Source organism: Ambystoma mexicanum, chromosome 5p (assembly GCF_040938575.1).
Source record: "Ambystoma mexicanum isolate Mex_15411 chromosome 5p, UKY_AmexF1_1, whole genome shotgun sequence".
Lineage (NCBI taxonomy): Eukaryota > Metazoa > Chordata > Amphibia > Caudata > Ambystomatidae > Ambystoma > Ambystoma mexicanum.
In genome coordinates, this window is record NC_090930.1 from 715,148,719 (window position 1) to 715,170,669 (window position 21,951).

Sequence of the window (21,951 nt, forward strand, 5' to 3'; positions counted from 1 at the left end):
TTTTTTTTAGAATAAGTAAATGCATACTGCTTTCTCAATCTGAAGTTTATACTTAGCATTGGAAAATTAATCATAGGGCCTCAACTTGCGGGCGAGTTGTGTGCTGGTATGCCCAACATTGATTCCTGACATTATGCGCTTTGACACGCACCTCTCTGTAGAGTTGCGTGTGCTAGTCTATTGACACGCAAATCAGTTATTAGATGTAGTGCATAAGCGTTGAAGACCTTGCCGAGAGAAAGCACTCTTACCTTTTTAAGGGCAGGCTAGAGTGATGCCTCTAGAGCATGCTTGTATGTACCTTTTGTGCCACATTGCTAGTGGAGAGACCCAGGCAACATGCTGCATCCAGTACCCAATTAAATCTGCGGCTGTGATGGGTGGCCCATCGCTGAAGGAACAAGTTGTGTGATGCCAAATATAATCTGGGATGGTAGGTGTCTTTTTGTTTATCCCCAAATTGTTAACCCTGCTTTATTCGAGGCCTCAGAGAGGCAAATACGACTGCGCTAGAGAGACCAAAAGTACCTCAGGTGAGGATACAATAAGGTGCTTTTTTGGTGCTTTTTTTTTTAACAATTAGTTAATCTTCTTTCTTTCATTAGGAGTTTGTTCAATGCACACACGTGCAAAATAGCTTCAGAGTGTAATGACAAATAAGAGGGCAGAGGGAAACAGTGAAGAGAGGCATGGGACTCGTCCGGTACTCTAATTTGTATGTATTTCTAGAGCGCCAAAGCCATAGGCATCCAGGCGTTACATTATACGAAGACACACGAGCACAGAGGAGAACGCAAAGGCCTGCCTAAGCAAATAGTCTGGTTTTCAAACGTTTCCTGAAAGTATTATTTTTTTCTTTCCGCAGGTCTGTGCGATCAAAATGAGAAAAGACTGCCCATTCCTTGAGTTTTCTTGAACCCGTGGACAATTAAACTATTGGCACCAGAGGGCCTCAGGCTTCTACCTGGTTTAGTTTCACCTTCAGGTAGCACGGTGTAGTCCCAAACGGTTCCATGTGTTAATATCCCTGCACAAATATCGCCCTGGCATGCAACCTGCGGGGGACACCCTTGCAACAGACGCATTATTTTTAAAGGAGCGGGGGACACCCCCGCAACGCCTGCTCCCAAAAAAACACAAAACTATCCCCTCCAAAAATTTTGCCTGTGGCCGTTCCAAACTACCATATATACGGCAATATTTTTGGTGGGGATAATATGTAGTGATACCTCCCAAACAGACACTTATGGCCCAGCGTATCTTAAACTGTACTCTGTCTACTACAGGCAGCCAACTGAGTTCTCTACGGGCCGTGGATACTGGGTCTCTATGTGCAATGTTGTACACTATGCGTAGAGCATCATTTTGAAGCTTGTTCATATATTCCTTGCTTGCTCCCCCAAGTAGCGAGTTGCAGTAATCGAGCCGTGGTAGGATGATAGCTCGAACCAGCTTTTCCCGATTTGTTTTCATAACCAGAGGGCAGATCTGTCTCAGGACTCTTAAGTAATAGTTGGAATACTTGACTATATAGTTAACATGAGCGTCCGCATTGAGGGAGGCCTCCATGAAGGTGCCGAGAGTTTTGACCTTACTGGCCACAGGAATATGGCCTCCATCAATGAAGTAGCTTGCATATTGCTGGCTTAGGTTGTCACAGGCATGATTAGACCCGTGCACCATAAGGAACAAGTTACTTACCTGTAACTGTTGTTCTCCAGCATGGGTCTGGCATGGATTCACATGCTCATGAATATTCCCCGTCGTCAGGCCGGGAATCCTCGGTATAGAAAAAAATCAGTATCAGTTTCGTTTCTGATCTGTCTTTCTTAGTAGTAAACAATCACTGGTCTCTGGGTCATACTGCCGCCAGCCAATGACTGCCCTCTCCCTAAGCCCCGCCTCCGGCAGCCATCCTCAGATTTGGTAGCACGTAAAGTGGCAGTATGACCAAGTGAAGAGCCGCAGAGGGGTAGGCGGGAGGGTTCGCATGTGAATCCATGCCAGACCCACGCTGGAGAAAAACAGTTACAGGTAAGTAACTTGTTCCTTCTCCAGCATGGGGTCTGGCATGGATTCACATGCTCATGAATAAGAGAATACATAGCAGTACACACATGCACAACCACGGGAGGTGGCAACAGGCTCAACATTAAGCAATACAACAACTCAACATTAAGCAACTCTTACCTCCTCACCAGGCTCACCTTAGGCGAACAGGTTGCGCAGCACTGCTTGGCCGACCCTGGACTCCTCCCTGGAGTCCCGAAAGACACAGTAGAATCTTGTGAAGCTGTGCGTCGACCTCCACGTCGCAGCTCTGCAGATGTCCAGCAGCGGCACACCAGACAGGAACGCCGCGGTAGCAGCGATCGCTCTGGTCGAATGGGCTCTCGGACGGCCGGGCAGCTGTCGGTTTGCCAACCGGTGACAGTGCATGATGCAGCCGGAGAGCCATCTGGAAATGGAAGTCTTTGAGAGAGCCTTCCCTTGATTCACAGTCCCAAAGTTCACAAACAGTTGTGACGTCTTCTGAAAAACTCTTCGTGCGGTCCACGTAGAACTTCAGCGCTCTAGCTACACCCAGCGAGTGCAAAGTCCTCTCAGCCGGCGACGAAGGCGACGGGAAGAAAACTGGCAACACCAAGGGCTCGTTGAGGTGGAAGTCCGACGGCACCTTGGGCATAAAGGATGGGTGTGTCCTCAGCACCACCTTTGTGTCATGAAAAGTCAAGTATGGAGGCTTGCAAGATAGGGCCTGGATCTCTCCCACTCGTCGTGCGGAGGTGATGGCCACGAGGAAAGCGGTCTTCAACGACAGGAACTTCAAAGGCGCCGAATGCATAGGCTCGAATGGGGCCCCCATGAGCTTGGTCAGCACCACCTTAAGCTCCGACGCCGGGGCAGGAGCCTTCACCGGCGGGAATGATCGGAATAGTCCCTTCATGAATTCTTTCACCAGGCGATGAGACCACAAGGACGCCCGTCCCGTCGTCCTGGTATATCGGGAGATTGCAGCCAGATGTATTTTGATGGAGGCGTGAGCCAGTCCAGCTTTGGCCAGCGACAGTAGGTACGGCAGTACTTGAGGGGCCGTAATCCGCAGAGGATTAATCTTCTGTGCACGGCACCAGACAGAGAACCTCTTCCATTATGTCCGTCCGTAGCACTTGACCCTGGCCTTTGCAAGAACCTCTCTGCAGTCGGCCGGGATGTCGTACCCTCCAAACTCTAGTGCTGCAGGAGCCAGGCCTGCAAGTTCAGCGATTCCGGGTTGTGGTGAAGAATTGCGCCTCCTTCTCTGGGGAGAAGGTCTGCGTCCGTCGGCAGCTTGACTGGTGGGGACGTTGACAAGTCCAGAAGGTCCGGGAACCAGATCTGCCTCGGCCACGCCGGTGGGACGATGAGCTGGTTGATGAGCCGGAGCAGCAACGGCAGCGGAGGGAACGCATAAAGAAATAGGCCGTCCCAGGGGAACGAGAAAGCATCGACCATGCTCCTCGGCTGGGGGAACCTGCTGGCGAACCTCCGACACTTGGAATTCGTCGCTGTCGCGAAGAGCTCGATTTGGGGTTTGCCCCATTGTCGGAAGAGCCGATTCACTTGATCCTGGCGTAGTTCCCTCTCGTGGCACGAGCGCAGCTCCCTGCTGAGTGAGTCGGCGATCGTGTTTTTTATTCCTGCCAGATGAAGAGGCACCAGAAACATCCCTTGGGTGACGGCCCAATGCCACAGATCCTGGGCTTCCTTGGATAGGGCCAGGGACCTGGTTCCGCCCTGCTTCCGGATGTAGAACATCGTGGTGGTGTTGTCGGTGAAGATCCTCACCACCTTGCCCTTGAGGGACGGAAGAAAGGACCTGAGGGCCCAGAACACTGCGCGGAGCTCCAAGATGTTGATGTGGAGAGACTTCTCCTCCGGGAGCCAAAGGCCTCTCGCGTGAAGATCTCCGGAGTGTGCTCCCCAACCTTCCAGGGAGGCGTCTGTCGTCACCGTCACCTGGTGAGCTGGGGTCTGAAAGTCCGTGCCCGCCGACAGATGGGCGCGGGTACTCCACCACCGGATCGCCTGACGGAATGTCTCGTTGAGAGGGATCCTGTCCTCGAAGCTGCCCGTCGACTGGATCCAGCAGGCGTCTAGGAACTCCTGTAAGGGTCTCATCCAAAGCCTGCAAAGGCGCACCAGATAAATGCAGGAGGACATCATCCCGAGGAGGGACTTGATAGATCTTACCCTGGCCATGTCCGTGGCCAGCAGCCTCTGCACCTTGCCCAGAATGGTCCTGGTCCTTTCCTCCGACGGCGAGGCCAGCCACGCCACTGTGTCGAGCTTGGCTCCCAGAAACAGGGTGACTTGCGATGGAACCAGGTGGGATTTTGGAAAGTTGATGGAGAATCCCAGGTCTGTGAGCAGCTGGATGGTCTTCGCAGTGTGCTCCACGGCGAGCTCCCTGGTCCTTGCCTGGATGAGCCAGTCGTCCAGGTAGGGGTAGACGTGGATCCCCTGCAGGCGCAGCCGCGCCGCCACCGGTGCGAGGCACTTGGTGAACACCCTGGGTGCCGACTTCAATCCGAACGGGAGGGCCTTGAACTGGTAGTGCCGCCCTTGGACCACGAATGGAATGGGGATGTGGAAGTACACATCCTCCAAGTCCAACGACGACAGGAAATCCCCCTCCTCCAGCTGTCCCAGCACATGCTGGAGGGTGACCATACGGAACTTTTGTGCCTTGATGTACTTGTTCAGTCGTCGTAGGTCCAGGATGGGGCGCCATCCTCCTGTCTTCTTTTTTACGAGGAAGTGCCTTGAGTAAACTCCGGAGCCCCGAAGCCTCTTTGGGACGAGCTCGATGGCACCCTTCTTGAGCATCACCCTTACTTCCAGCAGTAGTTGAGGGACGTGATTTTCCTTCCTGGCCACGGGTGGAACGCGAGGGCACTTCTTCTGAAACTCGAGGGCGTGCCCTTGGGCGTCCAGCACCCAACGGTCGGTGGAGATGGACTCCCACCGGGGTGCTTCGGCCGGGGCCCGACCCCACGGTCGGTTCAATCTTGTTTGGAGGCCACCTTGCCTCCTTGACCTCCTTGTCGACGACGACGGGCACCACCTGACTTGCCGCGTCCCCTGTAGGCTTCCTGGGACGAAGATCTTGCCGCTTGGCGGTAAGTGGAGGAGCCACTGCCGGATCCCATGGAGGCACCTTGTCTGCCTCCGGAGCTCCGAAAGGACGGCCATCGTTGTTGGAGCACTCCCAGTGCCCAGACAGTCTCTGTCTGTCTTGATGGCCTGAAGGGACTCATCAACCGCCTTCCCAAACAGGTTGCTCCAGTCGAAGGGCATGTCCAAAACCTTGGTTTGTACGTCCTGGCGGAAATCCGTGGCCTTGAGCCATCCTCGTCGTCTCAAGCAAACGCCGTTGCCCAACTGACGGAAACCGGTGTCAGCGATGTCCGTAGCCACCGTGATGGCGTGGTCCGAAGCAATCTCCCCCTCCTGTAGGATTTCAAGGGCCTCAGCCCTTTTGGCGTCCGGAAGGAAGTCTAACAGAGGGGCGATTTTGAACCACAACTCCCTGTCGTAGCGGGCTATGATAGCCAGTGCGTTGGCCGCCTTAATAGTCGTCGCTGCGGATGAGATGACCCGTCGTCCCTTCGTGTCCAACTTCCTGCCCTCGTCGTCCGGTGGGGAAGTTCATGTCGAGGCCGATGCACCCCCAGCTTTCTTCTTTGCCGCCACCGAGACGACCGAATCCGGGGTAGGTTGTTCCCGAAGGCACAAGGGGGCAGCATCGGGGACCCGGTACTTCTTCTCGTACCGGTCCCTCTTTGCCGGTGCCGTGGCAGAGGTCTTGAGGAGGGCGAGCCCCTCATCCCAGAGGTCATCAAGAAGCGGTACGGCGAGGACCGTCTTCCTTTTAGCCTCGCGCCGCTAGGAACCGTATAGGAACCCTTCTTTCTTCTTTTTTTCTGGGCAGAGCTGGAAAGCTCGGATGCCCTGGAGATCATGGCATGAAAGGATCCAATCTCGTCAGGCGGGGACGCCCGAGCAGGGGGTGACGGGGGACACGTCCCGTCGTCGCCTCCGTCGTCATCTGTACCCGTTGTAGCCGTGTCCGTACCTGTATTATCCCCGTGGGTAGTGGACCGGGGGGAAGGCAGAGCAGGCCGCAGAGGTGGGAGAGGTGGCATATGATGCGTCGTCCTCCTCGTCGTCCTCCTCTTATGCGGTGGACTCTCCGAAGGTCCTGGCTCCGGTTCCCCCGTCGGGTCTGGCTCAGGTACCTCCGTCGGGGGAAGGGGCAACCTTGTCCTTATCTCCGAGCATAAGGACTGAATCGCTGACAAAATGGCCGTCGAGGTGTCCTGCGGCGCCGGAAACGACGGGCGCGAGGGCTCTTGAGGAGCCTTGCCGGCGACACCGTCGCTCTCGTCGTCGCCCTCGTCGGGATCCCTCCCGATGGGCTGGGCATCTTCCCCGACTTCGATGAGCTCTTTTTCAGAGGTCGTGTCCGTATCCACGATGGCCACCAGCCCCTCACCCACCTTTTCCAACGAGGACTTCATGGGGGTCTTCTCAATGGGCCTGAAAGACGACTACCTCGGCGGCGGCAGTGAGACTCTGGGTCCTGAGGGCGCCTCCACTGGTGCAGCCTCCACAGGCTGAGCCAGGGCCGCGGCGACATCCTCAATCGAGGTCTTAGCCGGGTGAATTAAGGCCATCATCACCTTCTGGACGCCTGGGGCCTTCACCTTGGGGGGAGGGTCCGAGCCTCGCTCGCCCTCTGCCGGAATCTTCGAGATCAACCGGGGCCTCTCCAGAAGCTTCGCCGGGTTCTCGGACTTCCTCTTACCCCAGCCAGAGCGTTGGCTCGTGGTTGACGGCGCCGGGGAGGATGCGCCCTGCCTGGCAGCCAAGGAGCCCGACCGTTCGGCGCTCCCGGTGCCCGCGGACTCGCGGTGCTTAGCCTTTTGTTGGGCCCCCGTCCCCAGGGCACCCTTAGGACTTAGAAGACCGCTCGAGTTGGCGAGACGGAGGTGGCGATCCTTCATGGTCCGCTCCGACATGTTCCCACAAAACGCACAGTCCTTCTCCTTGTGCGTCTTGTCCTCATGGAGACAGTAGAGGCATAACGAATGCTCGTCCTCCTTGAAAACATTCTGAAGCTGGCATCCAGGGCAGGTCCTGAACAGCTTCCCGGGCGTCGAGCTTCCTTTCTCCTGGGCCATGTCCGGGGTAGGCCTCGGAACTTCTGGAATCCTCCAAAGGCGTAACTCAACGAAATCTTCACCCTTGAGGGGCGTAGAAAACATCCGAAACGGATCCCCGTTGATCGGATGTAGAAACGGTGGAGCTTGAGGCTCTATTTAACCGAAAAATGAGAAAAATCTCCTGAAAAAGCGTGAAAATGCAGCAAAAGCTCGAGAGCTACAGCACGAGGACTCCCAACACTTGAACGTGCGGTAAAAATCTGAGGATGGCTGCCGGAGGCGGGGCTTAGGGAGAGGGCAGTCATTGGCTGGGGGCAGTATGACCCAGAGACCAGTGATTGCTTACTACTAAGAAAGACAGATCAGAAACAAAACTGATACTGATTTTTTCTATACCGAGGATTCCCGGCCTGACGACGGGGAATATTCATGAGCATGTGAATCCATGCCAGACCCCATGCTGGAGAACCCAACTACAACAAAACAAGGCTCTGAATTGGCAGGTGGGGTAAAAGGGTAGTCTGGAAACTCCAATCATTACCATGAACTGCACTTGGGTTTGTGAGAGGCAATAACTTTTGGTTCAGAGAAAGGGCTGCTTGAATTAGGACCATATGGCACATTGTATACAGGGTTTCCCTTTCAATTACATCTCACCAATGACCTCAAACAGGTCAAAATCGGGTCATATTGTTTAGCAGTTTTTGGAGTGCCGTTTGTCATTTGAAAGTCACTTTTAAAGTGATGGTGCTTTCAGATAGTTCTGTTTGTGCGGAAGGAAAGGGCAGAAGGTCTCGATCACAGCGACTCATTTCACACAGCAATTTTTTTTTTTAGTAGCAATTAGCCAGTTAGAGGACGCCCAGCTTTTGATGAGCATGTAGATTTTGTTTAGCTTTTCTTGATCAATTGCATAATCCCCACTGAGTTCCATAGAGAGCTGGAAATCATCTGCACAATTAGCAAATAATACCCCCAGTCACTCTATTTCATCACAGAGTGGTTGGATGTAAATATTAGCAGCAGCCTTTTATGGTCAAGGAGGTTGAATGCTGCGGATAGGCCTAAAAGAATCAGCAGTCCCGAACCGCTCCTTTCTAACGCCGAGAGCATATGGGTTTGGAGGTCTAGCAAAGCACTCTCAGTCCCATGGGCACACCGAAAACCGGATTGTTTCTTGTGGAGGATGCCCATGGCCTTCACATGAGATTGCGTTTGCATATTGGACACTTTATCAATTATTTTAAGTAGGAAAGGGGTATTATTAATTGGCCTGAGGTTGGAATAGTTCTTCGGATCCAGTCCTCGTTTCTTCAGGAGGGTGGTAACCACCACATCTTTAATAATCGCACGGACCAAACTTTGTGCAAAGGAAGGCATTAATGAATCTTCAGAGGAACGGTGCAAAATATGCTCGAGAACGAGTGTAGAGGGTAACAGATCTCCTGGACAACTAGTAGGGTGCATAGCACTCAGTAATTCAGCTACCTCTTTATCCGCTACAGCGGAGAAGTTAAACGGGGTAGAGGATCTTGGGCTTTTTGTTTTTTTTACCCCGGCAATGTCAGAAGGAACCAGCGAGTTTAGTTGTTCCAGGTACTTGCATTTTCTTGCACGCACTGATGTGATTTTGTCCACAAATGCTTTTTGAACCCTAGTGCAATCGCTTTGTCCGGATTAATAGTCTGATTCAAGGCATTGGGTTTTTCCCCAAGCCTTGAACAATTTAAAGAGCTATTTAGTTTCATTTCCTGCTTCTGTAATTTGGTCATTATAGTAATTTTCTTTGGCCTCCATAATCTTGAGTTTGTATTCTCTCTCCCTGAATTTCCAATCATCTTTATTTTTTTGTGCTTTGTCTTTGAGCCAGTTATGTTCAGCTTGCCTTTTGCTTTGTTTAAGCGAGGTAAGCTCTGAGGTGAACCCTTTCTGGTGATTGGGACATTCCTTGACGCTTCTAAGTTTGAGAGGGGAAATTCTATTTAGTAGCAATTCTAGGTGCGTGTTATAACTCTTCGCTAAAACATTAGGAGAGTCTTCGTCCGTGGTGTGGGACATCAAGTCACTCAAGCACCCGGCTAAGTCAGCAGTCTTGACTGTTCGGCAATTTCTTCCAAGGACCTTACGAGGTACCTCATGTTTATGATGATGGGATTCCGGGAGTTCTACCAAGCTTGTGAAGAAGGAGTGATCCGACCAAACACTGAGTAGTGGCCACATCTATCACTTTGATATTTCCACTGGCGAGCCAATCTAAGATGTTGCCCTTTATGTGTGAAGGGTCAGGGTTATGTACAAAGACACTCATATTGTTTAATGATGCTTCCAGATCCATAGCTTGCTTGTCTCTCGGGTCCCCTTTCCATAGATTTCAGTCACCCAGAAAAACTGTGGAACAATTCGTTTTCTGCAAGGGAGATAACAAGTGAATAACATTTTCATTAAACAGAGGCATCTCACCAGGAGGGCTATAAATCAAATAAGATTAATACTATTGTGATTCAGGGTCATCTCAGTGTGTAGGATCTCACATCCATCCCAATCCACTTTGACCTCGTGCATACCAAGATGACTCCAAAAAATTAATAGCAACGCCGCTTCCATATCCAAGTACCTGTTTCTTACCAAAGAAGACATATCCAGCAAGGGTCACCTGCTCCATTATGGGACAATCTGAGTCCAAAAGCCATGTCTCCGTGAGACACATAATGTCAACATTGTTTTCTACAATGTAATCATACACATCAATGGCATGTTTAACAAGGGACATTGCATTTAAAAGAGCTAATTTGAGGGTTCCCAGCTTGGCATCATCCACTCCCGATTGTGGCCTAGTAATCACGTGCAATTGCTTTTGCTGGTAATCTCGGGTGTCCTTTATAACGGTATCAAGTAATAATATCGCCACATATATGGTCGCCGTAAATAATATCGCCGGGAAAATGTTGTGGCGATATTATTTGGGTGACCATATATATGGCGACAGGGGCAAAAAAAAAATTCAAAAAAAAATTCAAAAAAAAATTGGGGGTTGCGGGGGTGTCCCCCGCATGTTCCATGCAATAATGTTGCCACAAAAAACGACCATTTTTCAGCGATATTTTTGCATGGCGATATTTTTGTGGTGACATTATTACATGGAACCTTTATAACCTGAGTAACCACCCTGTTTCCTGTCTCACACACGGAGTCTGTGTTTAGGACAACAGGACATAATGTAACTACAGGGGTCGGGGTAGGGCATGACGTTATTACTAGGGAGGGTGGCACCCAATCCAGTAAACAAGGTACCTGGACTGCTTCCGACAGAGAGCTCGCCGGCGACTATATCCATGAGATAGAGAGGAATACTGTGAGTGCTTGCAGCCATATCGCAGACTAGCGCCTGATAACTGATTAAAAAGGCACGAGGACTACAAAACCACAGGGAGTTGTAGTTCTCGAGCGAAACAGTCGTGGGGGAACCCAGATAACTAAGACACCAGCAGCGTCTAGGAGTACGGGAGCAACTTAATGTCGGTACAATTGAGTTCCCATAATAAAGCGCTATCTAATGAAGCTAAAACAGTGAATTCAAACAGTCAATGATGTTTAAAAGCAAACGAGCGAAAAGAGTAAAATACTAAAATTCAAATCTAAGTGTTTAAAACTAGCAGTTCTTGTGCAAAATGTGCAGATTAAATGGCCTAAATACAATTAATAAGAAGTCTCAATCTAAACAGCAGCAATTAATAAGAGGTAGCGCAAGTGCGAGAAGACGGGTTATGCACTAGCAGACTAGCTAGTCCCTAACGCCTCGGCATGGTTGGCAATTGACTAAAAAGGCACAAGGACTACAAAACCAAAGGGAGTTGTAGTTCTCTAGCGCCAAACAGTCATGGGGTAAGCACAGATAACTAATTAAGACACAAGCGGCGTCTAGGAGTATGGGAGAAACTTAATGTCGGTACAATTGAGTTCCCACAATAAAGCGCTATCTAATGAAGCTAAAACAGTGAATTCAAACAGTCAATGATGTTTAAAAGCAAACGAGCGAAAATAGTAAAATACTAAAATTCAAATCTAGCAGTTCTTGTGCAAATTGTGCACATTAAATGGCCCAAATACAATATGGAGAAGTCTATCTAAACAGCAGCAACTAATAAGAGGTTATCTAAGCATCTTGGAAAAGGTTATCTTCAGGAATTCCCATAACTCTTTAATCAATCTTACTTGATCTAGAGATGGAACATCTAGAGATGGAACGATCGATCATGCATTTGAAACTCCCCATCACCAAAACATGTGAATTTGAACCGTCATGAAGACAGTAAGATATGGAAGATAGACAGTAGGCATTTAATCACCTGGTTGAGAGGAAACCTGCTAGGGATGTAGTAAAGCGTGTAGCCATAGAAGCTAGAAGAATCATAATACTGTAGAGTAATGGAGATTTGTTATTAGCACCCAAAAAGGGGCGTCATCGGGCCTCCCAGCCAATCAGGAAAATCAGACAGACAGAAAAGCACTGTCTGTAGCGGCAGGCCGGCATCTTCCATTTTGGCAGGTAAGCCCTTGCAGCCCTAAGCCCTGTTCACCCACCTTTTCCACCTCTCCCACCCCCAATCTGACTTAAACATGTGGACACCTCGTCCCTCACCAGCTCCAGGTACACTTGCTGTTCCAGCCCCTTCGGCAACGGCCACTACGGAAAGCGAGAAAGAACTACATGTAGTTCCTTTCTTACACATGGCGGCCACATTTTTGGGAGTTTAAAAAAAGTTTTTTAGACCAGCAACAGCACCAATTCCTTCCAATTGCTTAAATAACTCCTAAACAAACGATATTGCTCCGTGAAACTGTCCAATCTGTAGTTTTTTGGAGTGACATGCTATGAGAGAAGGGGAAAGGCTAAATGAATATGAGCCCTCTAACATCCCAAAAGAGGCAGTCCAGCAGAATACGACAAGTAAAGGCCCTTCTGCCTGAGACCACAAGCAACTCCAGAAATGTTTAGGTCCCACTGGGCATCATCAATATAGTATACCTTGGACACCTAGGCATAGCAAATGTGGAACCCACGAATGGGCATAACCATGCGAATTAAGGCAAATTAGGAAAAACACCACATTATTTCGGGTTCTTAATAAATTATAACCACAGGTATTGCTCTTTGCAATCCCCTGAAACCATTGTTTTTCAGCCTACAACACAGTTCTAGAATATGAAAGACCGGATGTAAATCAGGCTTGGTGGCACCCAAAAAGGAGCAGTCCGAACGCAGCGTTTAGGTCATATCCCTTCTGCACAAGTCCACAAGCAACCTTATACATGTTTAGGCTACAGCCATTTCAACGGCGAGACATTGTTCCTATGAGATGGTGAGTGGGATACAGATATTGCAATATATGGCTACTAGGGTGAAAGCACGAGTACACGGGCCAAAGTGGAGGTTTTCATTAACCCAGTAGGACCACTATTATTTTAATTTATTGTGAAGATGGTTCAAATAAACCTTTACACACAATACAAAGGAAAAGGAAAGGAAATAAACTTATAAAATATACAAATAAAATAAGTGTTGGGAGGGAAGCAGTCTTTTACCGCCCCCCTCACAATCCCTGCGTTGAATAGATCCCGTGTGTGCTAAGGGGGGAGACACCCCCCACTCTCCTGTCTATAACCCGTGCTAATTAATAGTCGTAAACAAGCAAACAATCAAGCCTTTATTGATGCCTAGAAACTCCATTTTGTGACACACTAGACGCCATCTTTTACCAGGCCCGAAAAATGATCTCTAACACTGCTTTTCCCCTGTCCAGTGCCTCACACAGCCGGACCAAGCCCCCACCACCTTCTGCCAGCTCTGCACAAGCCCGGTTCTCACGGAAGTCCAGCCATTCATGGTTGCAACATTTAGTATCACCCCAGATCAGATGAGCTCACTGCACTCCGCGAGACTGGAGAAGACCCCAGCGCGAGTGCACATCCATCTCCACTAATCTGCCTTTGTCCCTTTGACCCCTACCCCGTCCCTCTGCTCATTTGATACAGATACACATCCAACCCCTTGCAGTGACCAGATGAGGACACCCACCATAGCCCTAATCCTATGCATCAATATATCCTCTGTCGAAATAACACATGTCCATCGTATGATGAGGCATCAGGTAGATTAAAACCCACAGGGCAGGCACCTGGGTTTGGGGCACTGTGGTTTATGAGCGCCTGGGTACAAGGGTTGAAACCCCAGTATATCTGCCAGGCGGTTCTGAAAGTACCCCCCATTCATGTTAGAATTTTATGTTTGTCTCATGCCATTAGTTCCTGTTATGCTAGCTTAGACAGTTAGATATGTAGCGTTTTTCTAACCTGACCTTCACTGCAGAGAATAGCCCAGCGGGCCCACGTGCCCTCCAATCGACTCAGACACAGCAGCCAGTTACAGCCTGACATCACCTGTAGAGCATGCTGTGCCATGTGGCCCGACCAATCAAAACTATTATTTCATACTGTATGTCGTTACATCACTTTTGACGTTATTTTGCTTCATAATGTGCTGCCTGTGTATTGTTTGGCAGAGCACACTCGGGCATCAGAGTTCTCTGCTTGCATTTGACTTTACCTACATTTGTTTCACTTGCAATTATTCTCTTCGTCTCATTCCCTAGTAGGGTGTGTCCCTTTATTTGGTCTCAGGTAAACGTGCAATATTGGGGACAAGCCTTCATTAGGCATTCAATTGATTTCCTTACAGTACATAAAAGTATCATAAATGATAGCTTTAAAATAGAGACAACAATATAGGAAGTGGAGAATAAGAAACAAAGAGACGATCATAGGTAGACAATTGCCTCAGCTCTAATAATGCACTCGAAGAGCTAGAGATTTGCCAGTAATTTCACATCATTTTCAAAGCTCAATAGGTACATTCTGGCACATTTCCACACCTGTGTTATTGCAATGGCGAGGCCACGGCTGTATCCCGATACACATCTGAGCCAGAATATTTCTCTAGTAATATCGTCCAAGTTCTCAACATATTTACTCAGGTAGCGCTCATGGTGTACCCCCATTTTTGAGCAAGAGGTAAGGACATGCCTGGATGACTCAATCCATTGGGTATCATTACAAATTCTACATGTCCGCTTTTCCTTGGATAAGCCAAGCCATGCACCCCTAACCTCCAGTACCTCCATTCTGTTTAACCGCAGGTTCATAAACAGCCTCCGTGTTAACGGAGAAGGAAGGAGACTTAGGTAAGCTTGAGGCTGCTTATACTCAAAATACATCCCAGAATATGTATTTAGTGATGTCATAGCAGATACTTTTTCATGGCTCGACACCCAGTCCCATTTTTCTGCACAATTCTTTAATGCTTTTAGGACAGCACCTTCTCCATACTCCCAGTGGGGTTTCCATCCTATCTTACCAAACTTCTCATTTATTGCTTTAAATTTCTGCAGTGCCTTGCATTTATTTTCATCTAATGCAGTCTTCATGATGTCCAATAGGGAATTAGGTTTGGCGAAAAAGATCTTTATATATAATTTGCCTCCATTTATATCAATGAGCGTGGACAAAGATATTCGGCCCCGTTCAAATATTATGGCCTCAATCGGGGTATAATTTGTGAGCCCCAATATCCTTCTCCAAATACGTCCCTCAAGGCAGACAGCTCACTTACCTCATTCTTCACATGACATTTCCAAAGCACATAGGATTGCTGCAGACAACTTCTGTTTATAGATATTAAGAATACCCATTAGACTGTAACCGGCTGCCTTTTTTGAAAAAATTGTTAGTGTCGCCATAGTAGATAGTGCTTTAGCTCTCTTGTTTTGTTTCACTATTTCATTTCTCTTTATTTCCGATGTAAGATCATAACCCAGATATCTGTAACAGGTTACTCTTTTAATGGGTCCCAAGGGGCTGGCAATGCCAACCCTGCCAGTTAGTTTTCTGCCTACTGCCATAAATTGCGTCTTTTCCAGATTTATTTTTAAACCATTTATTTCTGCATACTTAAACACTGCCTGAGCACTTTAGGAAATTCCCATAAAGGTATTGTTCATGATTATCAAATCATCTGCGTAACCAATCCAACCCACTTAAGGTTTGGTTTGGTTTTTTATTTATAATGCGCGCCTTACCCGTAGGTATCTGGGCGCAGTACAAGATGATGCACGTTTCTTAGTTACAACAAGCAGAGATAAACTGTACAATAAAATATCTTAGTAATATAGGTAAAAATAAACTATACAATCAGATATCTGGCAATATGTACAGGGTTAGATTCAAGATTATTCACAACAGTTACAGAGAAAACCAAGTCGTTGAGGATAGCATAAATAGGTGCAAACGTAACAGAAAAGATATTAATGCATATAAACATAGACAATGCTTTGGCTCTCTCTCTAAGGGTCATTGTTAGAGATGAGCCAATTTTTAATTTTGTGTCTGAAGCTACAAAGGGATTGGCTGGTTCTGAAGTTGGAGGGGAGAGAGTTCCAAAGTTGGGCGGCCAAGACAGGGAAGCTATTACCTCCTGCTTTTTGAAGTTTGTATCTGGGCACTTGTAGTAAGCCCAAGCTGGCAGTTCTGGTGAGTCAGGTGTATTGTTTTGGAGCGAACTTGTCAGAGAGATATTGTGGGGCTGCGTTATTGAGGCATTTGTAGGTGAGAGATGCGGTTTTGAGCTGAATTCTATCTTTAAAAGAGAGCCAATAATGGTCTCTACTTATGGAGGAAATATGTTTTCGAGGAATGCTCAAGGCTCTCCTGAGAGCGTTGTTTTGCAGAATCTGCAGTTTTATGGTGATGTATTTGTTAGCCCCAAGGTATAGTCCATTGCAGTAGTCGATTTTTGAAAGTATTAGTGCTCTGGCCAGAGTGGTACAGCTTTTCGTGGATAGGAAGTGTTTGCATGCTCGGATTAGTTTGCAGGTATAGGCACTTGCTGAGGCAGTAGCGCTGACCTTTTTTCTCAAGTTTAGTGAGGAGTCTAGGTAGAAACCTAACGTTTTTACTGTGCTGGCGACTTTTATTATGTTACCATCGATATTGAATGAACGATAGTGTTCGCCTAATTTGGAAATGTTGATGGGAGTGGCTTGGAGAAGTTCTGTTTATTCATCATTCAGGCAGAGGCCATGTGTGGCCATCCATGCCTGAATGATAAGGTAGATTCTGTTGATCAGGGATAGGTCCTAGGCATAGTCACCTGTCAGGGGAATAAGGATCTAGATGTCATCCCCATAGTTCGTGTAGGTGACACCCAAGTGATCCAGGTCATCAAACAATGGTTTGGTAAAGGCGTTGCACATGGTAGGAGATGCACACGATCCTTGTGGTACTCCACATGTAATGAGGAGCGGGTCTGTAGCCGCAGATGCCGAGAACACTGTCATCGATCTATTACTTAGAAATGATTTAATCCAAGCTGTGGCTTCTGGTGAGAAGTGAGATGTAGTGGAAAGGTGGTTACATAGGATCTTATGGTCAACCAAGTCGAACGCGGCCGACAGGTCCAGAAGGAGCAAGAGTGCTGAGTTTCCTTTATCTTTGAGGTCGTCTATTTGCATTTTTAAGTCAATCAAGGCAGTTTCAGTGCCATGTTGTGGCCTGAAGCCTGATTGGCGGAGACCTAACTGTTTGTTAGACTCTAGGACATTTTGTATTTGATTATAGGCTGCTTTGTCTATAATCTTCAGCAGGAAAGGGACAGTAGTAATAGGTCTAAAGTTGGTAGGTATGTTAGGGTCAAGGGTGTTTTTTTTTTTTAAAAGAGGCACCACCCAGGAGTTCTTCAGGTTGGTTGGCACAGTGCAGGTATGGAAGGAGGCATTAATAAGTGACGTGATAAAGGGAGAGAGGATGCTCGCTGCTTCCTTGATGACACCAGCAGGGCAGGAGTCTCCTTCGCAATTTGATGGTTTGAGGGACGCTATGATTTTTTGTACCTCTTGGGGAGATACTGGTGTAAACTTGAAGCGTTGGGTGGTGGTGGTGGGGATCTTAGAATGAGTTTTGTTGGAGTCATTTTGAGGTGGCAGGGCAAGTTTTTTTGTCAGTGATTTTCTTTTGGAGAAGGGTAATTTTATTGGGCAGCGTTTCCTGGATTTTAGTGCACCAAGATTGGTCCTTAACACAAAAGTCTGTTTGGGGGATGGGTGATTCAAGTTCCCTAAGTATGGTAAAAGGGTTTGCGGGAACTTTAACTGGCTTCATCGATCCTTTCGTTGTAGGAGTTGCGTTTGTCCGCAAGGATTTCCTCTTTATAATTGGCAGTGATTTGGGTGCAATAGAGTCTATGGGTGAATTGATGGTGTTATTGTACAATTCTACTAATTCCTCAGGGTTAGATGGTAGTAGGATACCTGTAGGGGCTCGAGAAAGGGCCTAAGACTGTCGACAGTAATATTTTTCTTATTTCTGGTTGGAATGGGAGGAGCTATGACTTTGGACGTTGCTGGCGCAATACAATTTAGGAGAGTAAAGGGAAGTAAGCTGTGGTCTGTCCAGGGTAATGGTTCGATAGCCGTTATGTTGGTTGGGCAGTTAAGGTCTGCTAGCCAGTCAGGGGTTCGTCCTTTGTCATGTGTGTGGAGGAGAACTCTTTGGAATAGGCCTCGCTCAGATAGGGAATTGGCTAGGAGTAGAGCTGAGTGGTCAGCTGGGTCGTTGAATCCCAAGTTGAAATCACCTAGGAGTAGGATTTGGGAAGAAGGTTTAGTATTAGTTGTGATAATATTGTTGATGTCCTCTTCAAATGTTCCAAAGGGACCTGGAGGGCGATATATGAGGTGGATGGTCAGAGTTTGAAATGTGGAGAGTGGCAATTTATCAGTCAGTAGTTCATAGGATGAGGTGGAGACATGGTGGATAGCTCTAAGGTTAAGCGAGATTTTAGCAATAAGGGCAATACCGTCCCCTCTAGTTGATTCTCTGTCCAATCTGAGAATAGAGTAGTTGTCTGGTGTGGCGATGAGGAGGGATGGGCCTGCTCCGGCATGTAACCATGTCTCAGTTATTGCTTGGAAGTCAAGTTTCCTATCAGTGATCAAGTCAGCAATTTCTGTTGCATCGGGGACTAGGGATCTGGCATTGATCAGTGCTCTGGTAATGGTGGTGCTAGTGTTAATAGTGGAGGTTTTGGGTGGTGTGGGCTTACATGTAGAGTTAGTGGCTTTTTTGCATTTCTTTTGTGGTTGTTTAGCGGTGCTTGGCCTGAGGTTGTTGATGGGTGTAGCGATTGTGGGTGCGAAGTATGATCTACCTAGTCTTGAGCCTAGTCAGGTATTTCTAAGCAGAGTTGGGCATGGGGTGTTCAAGGTAGAGATTAAGGTATGCAGGTCGATGGCATTTCGGCTACTGTAAGTAGTGGTTTCCCCTGTTCTTATGTTGTCCGAGTGGGCTGGGGGCAGTGAGACAGGATTAGAGTTGCCATTAGAGCCTCTTGGCTTCAATAGGGGTAAGAAGAATGTAGGTTTGATAGCGTAATTGATTAGGAGTGGTGGGAGGAATAATGTCGGTTTAATCCTAATGTCCATAGGAAGGGGGTTGGACATAGTTATAGGCATGCTAGTTGAGGCTATTGATGATTTAGGCAAAGAGGGCGCAAGCAGAGGCAGGGGGGTTGTGGTAATTACAGTATAGATGGCTAAGTACAAACTCATGCTGGGTATTTCGGAATAGCATAGGCCAGGAGAGTTCATTTTCATGATGATTATTTGCATCTAGAAGAAAGCAGTAGTGGCCAAGGCTGGTGCTCAAGGTGGTATATTTGGAAATAGGGGGCTAGTCAGCACGTATAGACAATAACGAAATAACAAGAAAATACGATAAGCAGTGGGCTAATCATCAAGGTAATCAAAAGGCATGAGCTGGCGCAAGACAACAGAGCTCCTGTTCATGCAGATGTCATTGGCAATGGGTTGATTACAAAAACAGTAGGCTAAATACAATAAATAATAGGCTAATTAGCTGGTATAGGCCATTACCAATTAGCGAGGCTAGTAGTCAGGCAAATGCAATGGGCAACATAGCAAAATGCAGATCAGCAGGCAGATGCAGCAGGTATAGGCAGAATACAAATCGGTTGGCCAATACAGTGGATACTAGTCTCATTAGCGGGCATGGGCAGTTATAGTGACAGGATATCATACAGATGGTGAGGTATGGTATCACAATTTAACAGGCAATTCGACACACGCCTGGCGGAAATGTTAAGGCAAAGGTAGTACGCATGTGGAGCACTGCTTACTCTGAATGCGAAGCAATGTTCGTCGATCGGTGATCCGCAGAAGCTGCATGCAACGTTTTTTGGAACATGTCCATGGGCCTGGGGGGAAGAGGGGAGAAGTAGATGGGGTTCTTCCTACTTTGAGTTCTAAAGTTCTTCCTACTTTAGGGAATGTGTTACGCTTTTCAAGAAATATACTACAGAAGTCAGCCATGAACAAGTTAAACAGGACAGGTGCGAGAGCACACCCCTGTCTGAATTCCCTTCTAATTGGCATCCGTTTGGACAACTCGCCTATATTGTTCAATCTAACTGGCAGTATTATTTTCGTATATTAATTTGCATGCATACAAAAGGTCCAGGATGCCTCTGGGCTGCCAGTGCGCTTTATAAAATAAAAAAATAAATACCCATTTCCCCAAGTATGGCCCATAGTTTAGCTCTAACTACTGTATCGAATGCAGACGAAAAGTCTACGAACAGAAGATATAGAGGTAGAGCATCTTTGTGCTTGGCCTCTTCAGGTAGATGGTTTATAACAAGGATGTTGGTATTAGTAGAGCAGCCTTTTCTGAAGCCTTTCTGGAAACTGCTGATGACATTATCCCTTACTATCGAAAGATTGATTTCCTTCAATATTAGAGTACAGAATATTTTACTGGTTACATCTGTCAGTGCTAACAGCCAGTAGTTTTCAGGTAATAATATTGACCCTTTCTTAAAGATCGGTATGATATGCGAAGTCCTGCAAGATTCCGGTACCACACCAGTATTTATTATTTTTACAAAGACTATCACAGCGATATCAGTCAAAAAAATCGGGGTTATCCTTAATGACTAGGTTACACAGTCCATCAGGCCCCCCGTGCCCTGGAGGATTTAAGCCTCTTAATAATGGCTACCAAGTAATCACGATCAGTTTTTAGATCTATGTGGGATTCTCTTTCCACTGGTATTTCATTACCAGAGAATTTCATCTGGAGGTAAACTTCCCAACTTGTCTCATCACTATTACTAAGTAACTCACCCTGCCCTTTACTGGTAACCATTTTATATTTTGACCAGTGTTTTTTCTAATCACCGTCCAACAGGATCCTGACCATATTTTGCCATAATACATTATTCTCGGATATCTGATATCTTTTGACCCAATTCCTGTAGTCATTTTTTATTTTTCACTTTCTGGCAACCGCTTCATCTATATGTATATTCATACGGTCAATAGTCCTAATTTCATAGTGCATCTTTTTTTTTTTCAGGCCTATGACTATCATATGGTCTCTCATATTTGGATCCCTGTTTCACAGACGAGAATTTATCCATAGGCAGGCACCTAACCCGTGTCCCAATATGAGAGCTTATTAGTAGGGAGAACATATCTGAAAGATAATATTGCATGATCACTAAATTCGTTAAAGCGAATTTGCATACCTAGTATCAGAGGGTATATCTTTCTGTTAACATAGATATAATCCAGTGTGAATAAACAAGGGCCATCGCGCCACGTGGGACCAAATGGTATATCATCTATTGCTGTAACATTAATGATCTTTAAATCTAGATCTTCAAAAAAGGTTTTCCATCTCATAGATTTCTCATGGTTTTTAGATAGTTCACAAACATTTATATTGTTCGTTTCAGCATCAGAGAGAGCGTTAGCATTAAGATCATCCCCTATTATGAGGTTGACATTACAATCATCTGCATATTTAAAACTGGCCAGTTCAAAAATATTTAATTGGAGCCCCAATGTGAGGTCAACACCGGGAGGGTCAGACATTGATTAATAATTGTTTGTTTATTTCCCAATTGTATTTCAACCGATAATACATTAAGGTCACTGACATCTTCCAGACACTGATTCGAGTAAATATCATTTGCTACCAGGATAACCAGGCCCCCATATGGTCTTCCTTTACTTCCCCTGTTAGCATGTCGGAAATATGAAGTTATGAAGTATAACCATCAAATTGAGCCGTACTTAAGAGCCAGGTTTCCTGCAGAAATATCATTTCTGCTTTGTTAAATAGCTTACTGGAAACCTTGGCGGCTAAAAAGGTGTTTATGTCCTCTGGTATTGCAGGACATGAATTCAATATTAGATCAGGTTTTGGTGGTTATTGGGGGTAAAAAAGAGCAGAGGAACTTCCAGTGTCATTTCACAGTAGCATTGCTTATTGCATCAGAGTTTATTTTTACATGCTGTCCTTTAATTAGAGACTTCTTCCTGTCCCACTTATCTACAATAGAGCACACTTGATTCGAACCATAGTCATCCCAATTGCAATCTATTTCAAAGCTTGGTTTGTTCAACTCAAGAGCATTATGTTTATTGAGTTTATATAGCACTTTAATACAAAGCGCTTTACAGTATAACAACAAGGTACAATAATGGATGAAGCACATTTACAAACATGAAACAAACCAGTGATACAGTATGCAGAACAATTTACTTAAAAGGAGGAAAGAGAGTGGGGGAGGGGAGAGGAGGTAGGTAAGGAAGGTTTCAGTGTTTTATTG

At 46.8% G+C, this 21,951-nt stretch overlaps 1 protein-coding gene across 7 annotated transcripts in view; it reads right to left on the reverse strand.

The window, feature by feature from the left end:
• Window positions 1–21,951, reverse strand: part of LOC138481148 (zinc finger protein 250-like) — a 729,359-nt gene that overhangs the window by 606,847 nt on the left and 100,561 nt on the right. The gene's annotated exons all lie outside the window — the stretch shown is intronic.